The sequence below is a fragment of the Bos javanicus genome, chromosome 12 (genome assembly GCF_032452875.1).
Source record: "Bos javanicus breed banteng chromosome 12, ARS-OSU_banteng_1.0, whole genome shotgun sequence".
Taxonomy (NCBI): domain Eukaryota; kingdom Metazoa; phylum Chordata; class Mammalia; order Artiodactyla; family Bovidae; genus Bos; species Bos javanicus.
In genome coordinates this window covers 69,429,812-69,441,957 of record NC_083879.1, presented here as the reverse complement: position 1 = coordinate 69,441,957, position 12,146 = coordinate 69,429,812, and positions in this window count along the sequence as shown.

The following is a 12,146-nucleotide window of genomic DNA, read 5'->3' as shown; positions in this document are numbered from 1 at the left end:
TTGTGATTTAAGGAGCCCTGGGGAAGATCTTCTATACAAACTATGTTTTCCACTGATGCTTAAAAGGCTGTCATTGTTGATTCATTCAGGTGGCTATCTTTCCTTGAGGTTCTTTTAGAACTGAGATCCCATAGTCTCATGAAAGTACAAAACATTAAGTCTTTGACACTTTAACTCAAGTGAGTTTGCCATATCACTTTCTCTCTAATAGAAGAAGCAGTGGATACCACCCACAGTTTGTAAGGGTGGGTGTTAGTGATCCACCTGGAAGGGAAGAGCTCATCCTCATTAAGTATGACAGGAAACTTGACCAGTAAATATATTTCAACAACCAGGTTGCCCAGTAATATCAAATCACAATAAGGAAATTGTCAATACCCTGGATAACACATAGGCAATTGAATTCAGCTTCATTTTGGGGATCCAGATAGAAACATTTGAGCAGCACCCACTCTCTGTGCACACATGCACGTGTGCTCAGATGCTTCAGTCGTGTAGAACTCTTTGCCACCCTATGGACTGTAGCCTTCCAAGCTCCACTGTCCATGGGATTCTCCAGACAAGAATATTGGAGTGGGTTTCCATGCCCTCCTCCAGGTAATCTTGACGTAGGGATCAAACCTGAGTCTCTTACCTCTCCTGCATTGGGAGGTGGGTTCTTTACCACTACTGCCGTATAAGAAGCCCTTCAGCCTTGCCTATTTAACCAAATTATCACTCAGATTTGCCCTGGGGCAGAATTGGTTGAAGGATCTTGTAGGCTTTGGCTTTGAGTTCATCATTCTGGGAAGAAGGAAGTTGAAGAACCAGACCTGCTTAGTATGGAGAGGGCTGGCCAGCTTAGGCGGAGAAGGCAATGGCACCCCACTCCAGTACTCTTGCCTGGAAAACCCCATGGATGGAGGAGCCTGGAAGGCTGCAGTCCATGGGGTCGCTGAGGGTTGGACACGACTGAGCAACTTCACTTTCACCTTTCACTTTCATGCATTGGAGAAGGAAATGGCAACCCACTCCAGTGTTCTTGCCTGGAGAATCCCAGGGACGGGGGAGCCTGGTGGGCTGCCGTCTATGGGGTTGCACAGAGTCGGACACGACTGAGGTGACTTAGCAGCAGCAGCAGCAGCAGCCAGCTTAGGTACCAAAGGAGTTACTGAGAACAGCTGGGTCTCATTCATCAGAGCCTGGCTAAATATGGCATCTGGGCCATAGAAGAATAACCAATGTTGGTGAGGAAAATGAATGGCTTTCATACTGAGCGTTAATTGAACAAGCTGATACTTGTTTCAGGCAAACAAATGTCACCTACATCTCAATAACAAAAAATTCAGATGTAGTTTAAACTTTTAGAAAACTGAATAGAGACAATGTATTTATGGACCAATGTGCTATGTTATACCAACACTTTTTCTGTTTGTTTTTTTCCCTCTACTTTACTATAGGAAATTTCTATTGCCCGCAGGGCTTGCTCCTGATATTTTCTAGCCCAGAACAGGCGCACAAATGGAGGCCCACATATTATATGTCTAAATAGGTAGAATCAACCTAACAGAGTGTTCAATAATGTGTTATCCTCCCACCTTGATAATCCTTCCCAACTACCTGGAAGGCTCAATTCGAATTGGCTCGATTCGAATTTAGAATTCTTGGATTCTCAGAGTTCTTGCTGAAACGTGGAGGTGTGGGGCAAGCAGGCCCATGCCCACAGCCCACACCTAAAAGAGCCTCCCTCACAGTAGTAGAGACACCCCAGCTGGTACAGGCAAGTTCTGTCCACCGCTCGCTCCCTACCCTGAAAAATGGGCCCTTCCAGGCCCAGGACTACTCACACCTGCGGTGTTGCATGGTGCTATCAACCTTGGGAGGATGGACTTGGGCAACAGGCCCATGCATGTTCTCGATGTGGGCTGGAGCCATTTGAGACAGCCATTCTGGGTCCTGAGTACCCTGAGTGTCTACATTAGTCCTTCTGGATCTTTAAGGTGCCAGTAATCCCCCCAGGGATCTTGTTAGAATGCAGACTCTTATTAACATGGGAGCCTGCATGTCTCACCAGTGTCCAGGTGATGCTGATGCTGCTGGTCTGTGGACCACACTCTTGTCAAGCGAGCATCTGGAGGAGAGGGCTCTGGACACGTGTGTCCTCTTGGTTCTCAGAGGTTTCACCCCATGTATACTGGGGAGGGGGTGTTAGAGGAGGGTTAGACTGGGGTCCTCTAAATTGTGAGTCTCAGGGCAGAGGCCTCTTGCCCTGCTCTAAGGGAGGTCTGGTCCCTTCTTTGCCCACGTCCTGATGCATCCGTGGGCTCTGTTCCCACACTGCAGGCCCTGGTCCTCCCCTACCAGCTCTGCCACAGCAGCCCTTTGATCTCCCACCCACTCTTCCCAAGTCATGTTTCTTTTGGCTCCTTTTTCTGCGGTGTTCCCACTCCTTCCCCTGATTTTCTCTTACGCCAAGAAACAAATGTAAAAATAACATTTCAAAAATATTGAAAATTAATGCTGATGAAATCATGGTTTTGTTTTCTTGGGATGTAAGCAGGCAGTAACAACAACCAGAGATACAACCTCTCCAGCGCCTGGCTGTTTTCCTGAACAGAATCCTACTGCTCACCCATTACCTGAAATCGGGATTTCCAAACACAAATGTTTGCTGGATCAGAGCAGACTGGATTTTTCTCCGGTATTTTTATTTTGACAAGGCTAAGAAAGCTGCTTTCTCATCATCTGATGGAATCAAATAGGCTGCTAAAAATAACCCCTGCAAGTTTCTATTACAAACAGGGAAACACCTCTCCCGCTCCTTGCCTGTTAGTTACCTTGCTGATGAAGCTTAATCCTTCGACTTGTATTCAAGTATTTGCACTGGTTTTGGGTTCCTTTATTCTTTCTAAGGCTGTTTTTCACTATTGATCTGAGTTATTTGAACAGGTGGCTTTGCACCACCTACGCTAATGGCAGGCTTTTGTCTGCTTTGAGATTGCACAGGGAGGCGTTTAAGAAACGCAGAAACGTTTCTTTCTTGCTAAACTATTCACACCTGTCCTGATAACCACCTGTGGCGAGCTAAGACACCATTCCAGAGAGGTCTTCCCCGAAGTGGACACACGCTCAGCCAGGCAGAGGCCCAGAGGACGGCGAGCAGGCAGGAGTCCACCTTCTCTCTCCTGCAGCTCATGTGACAAGCAGCTCGGGCTCTGTGTCCTGTGTCCGGATGCACCCCCACCCCCGCTCTGTCCGGAAGCGAGTGGACATTAAGGACCCCTGCGGGGCAAGTTTGGGGGTCTTCGCTGGATCTGGTCGGTGGCCCGGTGCAGGTGGGCGCACGAAGCCTCTGGGGGCCACAGCAGACCACGGCCGCCGGCCTGAGCCGGGTTTCCCGATTCCTTGGTCCGGGGCGCTTCGGGCGGCAGCCTGGGGCGCGGGCCCGAGCTGCGCTTCTGCGTTTGGCGGGCGATCACAGGTTGGCGCCCGGGACGCTGCGCGCGCTCCCTGGCCGCACATCACAGGCGCCCGCGCTCCGCCGGGCGGCAGGGAGCCCGCCTGCTGCCTGGAACGCGATCAGAGGCCGGGCCTCCGAGCCCCGCGGGCGGGGCGGGGCGCGCACGGGCCGCAGGGGACAGCGATCGCGGGCGGGTTCCCACGGGGATGTCCGGGGCTGAGCGAGGGCTTCTCTCGGCTTCCCGCAGGGTGTCCTCCTGGTGGGAAGGCGGCGTGGGGAAAGGAGGTTAGTCCTCGGCTCTCCGGAGAAAGGGAGGCCGGGGCTCACTGGCCCCAGGAGGGGCCGTGTAGACGCTGCATAGGTAGTCACCGAGTGATAGGCTTTTCTAGAACATTGTTTTTGGCGGGGGAGTTGGGGGAGAGGAGGGGCGTCTACACTATTAGTTACCTGGTCAAAAGAAAAGAAAGAAAAAAAGCACATGAAATAGACAAGGCCGGCTTGGATGTAGTTTAAAGGGAGCTGGTCCTGACCACAAAGGTGCCTGTGTTGGTGCCCAGTGGTTCTCACCTGGAGCTACTCCTCATCTGAGCGCTGTAGGTGGGCTCCCGAACTGCCTCCCCTTCTGTTACCCGCAGGCACTCAGGGCAGCGGTGTGTGTGTGTGTGTGTGGTGCATATGTGCGCTCACACGTGTGCACGTGAGTGTGCCTGGCCTGTGTAGACACACTCACTCTCTCTCACACACACACACAATTACAGGTAATCTTCTGAGTGGCAAGGAAGAGGGAGTGCCTAGTGCTCTTCACCTCTATAGACGGCCCTGTACCTACCACGACAATCCAGTACCTTATCATCTCTAGGGGAGGCGGAGGTCAACTGGCAGCTCCCGTGGGAATACAAGGGTTCCCATCCAGTGGACCACCCATAAGAGGACCCTCATCCTCTGACCATAGTGACTGTTTCAGAGACTAGCATTGGCCTGAGGCCTGAACCAATCAGCATATGATGAGGTGAGTGGCAGGGAGGGCATTTAGGAGACCAGAAAGAATGAAAGCAAAACCATGAGTATGAGATGCACTGTCTGTAAGAAACATGAGACATTCTGAACCCAGAAACACAGGGTACGCTGTTGAAGGTGGTAGTGATGAGGCTGGAAGACAGGTTTAAGAGTGTATTATTAAGAGTCCTAACTGGCACTGCACAAGAATTCCTCTGACAGGGGGAAAATTTGGGGTGTCACTATGGAGAAGGGACTGAAATAGAGAAGAACACCAGAAGCTGATTAAGAGGTGGATGTAGCGGCTAGGGAAGAAACTCTGTAGGTCTGGGGAGTTCCAAGACATTTTAGAAACTGAAAGGCCTTCCATGTCTCTTGGACAAATGTGGTCTTGCGATAGAATTCGTTTTACTTATCTTCTTCACAGTGGCTGAAAATGTATTCCAGAGCGGAGAGACAGGAAGGAAGGAGGTTTCTAAACTTTTCTTAAACCACAGGATAATGAAAAATTATATCATATTGAGGGGTTTGCCTGGTGGCTCAGATGGTAAAGAATCTGCCTGCAATGCAGGAGACCCTGGTTCAATCCCTGGGTGGAGGACATCCCCTGGAGGAGGGCATGGCAACCCACTCCAGTATTCTTGCCAGGAGAATCCCCATGGACAGAGGAGCGTGGCAGACTACAGTCCATGGAGTTGCAAAGAGTTGGACATGACTAAGCGACTAAGCACATACCATATGGAAAGAATATTTTCAGGAGCTCAAAGGTGTCTCAGATTAAACACATGAAGTTATCAAAATTTGATTGATATGCTAGTTTAAAAGTGGGTTTATTGAGGTATGCAGTGCTGTGCTAAGTCACTTCAGTTGTGTACGACTCTGTGCAACCCTATGGACTGCAGCCTTCCAGGGCTCCTCTCTCTGTGGGACTCTTCAGGCCAGAATACTGGAGTGGGTTGCCACACCCTCCTCCAGGGGAATCTTCCCAAACCAGAGATTGAACTGCACAAGAACTGCAGAGTTCTTGTGCTTCCTGCACTGCAGGCAGATTCTTTACTGCTGAGCCACCAGGGAAGCCCTTATTGAGGTATACTTTATGAAAAAGGGCTTCCCTGGTGGCTCAGCTGATAGAGAATCTGCCTGCAATGAGGGAGACCTGGGTTTGATCCCTGGGTTGGGAAGATCCCTGGTGAAGGGAAAGGCTACCCACTCCAGTATTCTGGCCTGGAGAATTCCACGGACTATATGGTGTTGCAAGGAGTGGAACATGACTGAGTGACTTTCACTTTCACTTTCTTTTATGAAAAAGAAAAATTTTCAATTTTAAGTGTGCGGTTTGATGAGTTTTAAAGTGTATAAAGTCACATGTGCTGTGTGCTGTGAGTTGTGTCCGACTCTTTGTGACCCCATGGACTGTAGCCCGCCAGGCTCCTCTGTCCATGGAGATTCTCCAGGTAAGAATACTGCTGTGGGTTGCCATGTCCTTCTTCAGGGGATCTTCCTAACCCAGGGATTGAACCCAGGTCTCCCACATTACAGGCAGATTCTTTACCATCTGAACCACAAGGGAAGCCCAAGAATACTCGAATGCGTCGTCTATCTCTTCTCCAGGGGATCTTCCTGGAATTGAACCAGGGTCTCCTGCATTGCAGGTAGATTTTTTACCAGCTAAGCTACAAGGGAAGCCCATATAGTCACATAACCAATATATGTAACATTTCCATCACCCTACAATTCCCGTATGTCCCTTTGAAGTCAGTCTCCTTGCACCTCCAGCCCTTGGCCACCACTGGTAAGGTTTCTGTCTCTATGGTGTTTCCTTTCTGGTATATCATACACATGAAATCATACAGTCTGTAGTTTTTTGAATCCTGCTTCTTTCACTTAGCAAAGTGCTGTTGAAGTGCATCTATGCTGTTCCATTTATCAGTAGCTAGTTCTTTGTTATGCCCATGTGGTATTGCACTGTATGGATATATCACAATTTGTTTTTCCATTCACTCATTGATAGACATTTGGATTGTGTAAGGGGCTAAAAATACATCTGTATTCTAATCCTTTGATACTGTGAAAATTAATGTGGCAAAAGATGTGATTAAGTAAGACTCTCCAGAAGAGTAATTCATCCGGGATTATCCAGGTGGATCCTAAGTACCGTCACATGTATCCTTGTAAGAGAGACTCAGAGACTTTAGAGATAGACAAATGGAGGAGAGGTGACATGATGGTGGAGCAGAGAGAGATGCAGCCAGGAGCCAAGGAAAGCCAACAGCCACTGGAAGATGGAAGAGGAAAGATTCTTTGCTAGAGCCTCCAGAGGGGATGTGATTCTGCCTGCACCCTGAATCTGGACTTCAGGGCTCAAGAACTGTAAGAGAATAAATTTCTTCTGTGCTAAGAAATGAATGAGAAGTCCGTATTCCTCACATCATCACCAACACTTGGTATTGTCAGTCTTTTTAGTTTTCGCCATTCTAGTGGGTGTGTCATGGTATCTCATTTGGTTTTAATTTCATATCCTTAATGACTAGTAATGTTCCACATCTTTTTATCTATTCATTTGCCATACAGATTTTCTTTCAGTGAGATACTTTTTCAAATATTTTGCTCAATTTTTAATGAATTGTCTTTCATTACAGATAACTTAGATACTTTTAACATATACTATGGCTTCCCTGGTGGCTCAGAAGGTAAAGAATCTGCCTGCAATGTGGGAGACCTGGGTTTGATCTCTGGGTTGGGAGGATCCCCTGGAGAAGGGAATGGCTGCCCACTCCAGTACTCTGGCCTGGAGAATTCCATGGACACAGAAGCCTGGTAGGCTACAGTTCATGGGGTCACAAAGAGTTGGACACGACTGAGCGACTTTCTCTTCACTTTACTTCACATATACTATAACTTATACAAATATGACTTTATTTTATTGAGAACAAGATCCCCAGGGATCAAACCCATGTCTCTTACATCTCCTGCACTGGCAGACAGGTTCTTTACCACTAATGCCACCTGGAAAGCCCGTATAAAGAACAAAACATCTTTCAGTTTATACTTTGCATTATAACTCAACATACTGAATACATCTTTAACAAACTCTATTTTATATCTTTCCCTTTATCAGATATTAACATTTGGAACAATAGGGCTGAGTCAGACTTCATATCGGGTGCAACATCAAGTCTCTTCATTTATTCTGTTTTTGTTGGAGCATAGAGGGTGTTGTGGCAAAGAGGTGAAGAACACAAACGGCATGTTTTGCAATATTTGGGCATCTTTGCAATAAGCTGCTCCAAAAATCATTAATGATTTCATCTTCGATAGCTCTCCTTCCAGTTTTTCAGGATCTGAAGGCTGAAATTATTCATCTTCATTCTGAATTATTCAACTTTTTGTTTGTTCAGAGCTACAAGATTGACTTTTTGTTTCAAACTGCCATCTTTCTTGCCAGTCCAGGTTTGATGCATGAGACAGGGTGCTTAGGGCTTGTGCACTGGGATGACCCAGAGGGATGGGATGGGGAGGGAGGTGGGAGGGGGGTTCAGAATGGGAAACACATGTACACCCATGGCTGATTCATGTCAATGTGTGGCAAAAACCACTACAATATTGTAAAGTAATTAGCCTCCAATTAAAATTAATTAATTAATTAAAAAAATAAAACTGCCATCTTTTAGGTTCATCCATGAGAGAAGTAGAATAGAATGTTGTAGAATAGATGTAGAATAGAATTATTCAAGTAGAATAAATGTTGCAATATACAAGGAACATTGATACTCTCAGAAATGTGTGCTGAGGTTATAGGACTAATGACAGGCAGGTGACTGGTGAGTAAACATCATGCTGCTTACCTGTCCACAGGCATTGTACATGATGCTTCAGGTGCCTTTCCTCCTGGTCTCCCTGGTCTTCACTTTCACTTTAACTTTCCCCTTTCTCTAGTAAGTAGCATTTAGCCGCAAATTTGTCAACATCTAGGATAATCTGGTTTGGCTATTCAGTTGTACACTGTGTATTACTTCAACTACTGTGGAAAAGAATAAGTGACCATGAAATGTGGTGAAGTGTTTCCAGTGGTCAGCAAACTATGGGGAGGAATTTACAAGCTGCTTTAAAGGAAAAAGTTTTAAATGAGAAACAACATGGCAGAGAGTCGAGAATAAGCTGTGATCTTGATTAAAACTATTGTCAACAAGGACATACCTGTTCTTTGTTTTCTTTGGTAGCACTGTGGGGCATGTGGGATCTTAGATCCCTGGGCAGTGAACGTACTGGAGTCTTAACCTCTGAACCACCAGGGAATTCCCTAGACACCCCTGTTTTGTACTGCAGTTGTTTGAAAACTGGTCATGGTAATAGAACCGGGCTCCTTGGAGATACGGCTAATTCTCTGGTCGGGACATAGTATATACAGGATGAGCCTGGAGTGCCTCCAAGTAACTGAAAGAAAGACAGTACACAGAAACAAAACAAGGGGGCCACAGAGATGGACACATGAGCCAACCTGAAAGATCTCTCAGTGGCCAAACCTGCAACAATTTGAATGACAAAATCAATGTTGGGTTATATCTTAAGTATAAAGTACAAAATAAAAATCCATGGGTCCACAGTGAATGAAATGAATGGCTGAATAAAAAGTAAGGGAGGAAGAGAGAAATATACTACAGAAGAATTCAAAATTGTTTATGTAGATAATCCCCCCTAAAGGAGATGGAGCTTAACTCCCACTCCTTGAGTATGGGCTGTGCCTAGGGACCTCCTTCCAAAGAGATTATGGAAAGGAGACTGGAGAAAAAGTGGGAAACACTACTTCTGCCATGTGATTAAGATGAGCATTATCAGTGGTAAGTCATGTTTCTGGCGTATACTCTACCTGATGTGATGACAATGGCTCTTCACCTCTGTGGTCTTCATCCCCAACACATACAATCCCAGTATAACCAAAACATCAGACAAACTAGCATTCAGTTCAGTTCAGTCAATCAGTCATGTCCGACTCTTGACGACCCCATGAATTGCAGCACGCCAGGCCTCCCTGTCCATCACCAACTCCTGGATTTCACTCAAACTCATGTCCATAGAGTCGGTGATACCATCCAGCCATCTCATCCTCTGTCATCCCCTTTTCCTCCTGCCCCAATCCCTCCCAGCATCAGGGTCTTTTCCAATGAGTCAACTCTTCGCATGAGGTGGCCAAAGTACTGGGGTTTCAGCTTTAGCATCATTCCTTCCAAAGAACACCCAGGGCTGATCTCCTTTAGAATGGACTGGTTGGATCTCCTTGCAGTCCAAGGCACTCTCAAGAGTCTTCTCCAACACCACAGTTCAAAAGCATCAATTCTTCAGTGCTTAGCTTTCTTCACAGTCCAACTCTCACATCCATACATGACCACTGGAAAAACCATAGAACGTTATATAAACTACCTGACCAGTACGTCTCTAAGTGGTCAAAGTCATCAAAAACAAGTGAAGCTTGAGAAACTGTTGGAGGCCAAAGAAACCTAGGGAAACATGACTTCTAAATGTAACGTGGTGTCCTGGATGGGTCCTGGAACAGAAGAGGGGAGTTGGGGGGAAAATACAGTTAAATTCAAATGAAGTATGGAGTTTACTTAATTGTAATGTACTCATGTTGGTTCCTTAGTTATAACTAGTGTATATCATGGTAAGGTAAGAGGTTAACAACAGGGAAAACTAAATCTGTGAAATTTTTTCTATACATCTAAAACTATTCAATAATAAGTGTTTTATTTAAAAAGCAAAAAATATAAAACAACTGGTCATGAAAATGGATATGTTTATTATAGAGCCTGAGGTTCTATAAACCTGAGGTTCTAAAAAACTATAGCTACCATGAATAAAATGAAGTGGTGGTCAATTAAATTTTAGCATGGATTAGATCTAAAATAAAGATTATTTTATTATCTTGTTATTAAAAGCTCTGTTATTTAAAAAACACAGTGAGATTGTTTATTTTTCTTTCACAGAAATTAGTTAAATTTATCAAGAAATATTTGCTAATTTTCACCAATATTCATTACCCAATTTCTGGGCCTATCATTGTTACCAGTCTCACTCCATTACCTGGACTTTATTTTCCTTATTGTAAAGAACTTTACTTACATTCTTTTATTGAGGTTAGAGGGATAGAGTTATGAACTGAATGTTTGTGTCCCCCTCAAAATTCATATCTTGATGCCCCAAACCCAATTTTGGGGGAGTCCTTTGGGAAGTGATTAGAGCATGAGGGTGGGGTCCTCAAGCTGAGATTAGTGCCCTTATAAGAAGAGATACCAGAGATTGCCTATCACCTCCCTCCCCTTCCCCTTCTTCCCTCCCATTATTCTTTCTCTTTCCCTGGATCTCCCAATACCTGCCTTCTGAGGACACAGCAAGAAGACAGTCATCTGACTTACTGTGTTTAGTATGATAATCTCTAAGTCCATCCATGTTTCTGCAAATGGCATTATTTCACATTTTGTTCTTTATTCACGGTCCATCAATGCACTAACAGTGTGCTGTTTATAGAGACAGTAAAATCCCCTTAAGCAAAGGCCACATTTTATGAATATTCATTGCTCCCTGGGAGCAGTGTGTTTCCCCAGATTAAGTGCTCAGGATTTCTTTGGAAGGAATGATGCTAAAGCTGAAACTCCAGTACTTTGGCCACCTCATGCGAAGAGTTGACTCATTGGAAAAGACTCTGATGCTGGGAGGGATTGGGGGCAGGAGGAAAAGGGGACGACAGAGGATGAGATGGCTGGATGGCATCACTGACTCGATGGACCTGAGTCTGAGTGAACTCCGGGAGCTGGTGATAGACAGGGAGGCCTGGAGCGCTGTGATTCATGGGGTCGCAAAGAGTCGGACATGACTGAGCGACTGAACTGAACTGAGACATTGGCTAGCACTTTTTGACAAAGTGGAAAGATACACATAGTTTGTGATCAATTATGAACGTAACTGGGCTTCCCTGGTGGCTCAGACAGTAAAGAGTCTGCCTACAATGCAGGAGATTCTGGTTCTATCCCTGGGTTGGGAAGATCCCCTGGAGAAGGAAATGCCTCCCACTCCAGTATTCTTTCCTCGAGAATTCCATGGACTGTAGCCTGCCAGGCTCCTCAGTTACACTCCTCATGAGTTATACTCGTCATGAGTATAACTATGCTAATTTGCCTAGTTGATCAGTGGTGCTCAACATTATGAAGTCTGATGCCCGGAGAGTCACCTTAACCCTCCCCAGAAATTGATTGAGTCATCGATTTGGCCCCTAAATCACTGATCTCTGAAATGGTAGTTTCTCTTGCTTTCTGCCTTCATAACAAAATCAGACCGAATATGTGGCATTTGCATCAGTTCAGCAATGGCCCAAACAATCCAAATCAGCCGACTGTGGGAACTGTACTTATTATGATGACAGCAGGGAAAATTGGTATGTGTCAGCTTTTTTTCAAGGCCACACCTTCCACCCACTGGGCATTTGAGGACAGAGTTATAGTGCAGACTCTCTTGGCAAGCCTTTGTTCAAACTTTCTAGAGCTCATTTTCCTAACCATTCAGGCAAGTGAGGGCTCAACACATTCAGAGGGGAAATTTTAAGAAATTTTCCTTCTGAGTCCTTTCTGGAAAATATCAAGTTATACAATTCTTTCAGAAAATATTTCCCTAGGGAGCCATTGTTTTTGCGTACCTGCTCAAATTCCCTGGAACTGCACTA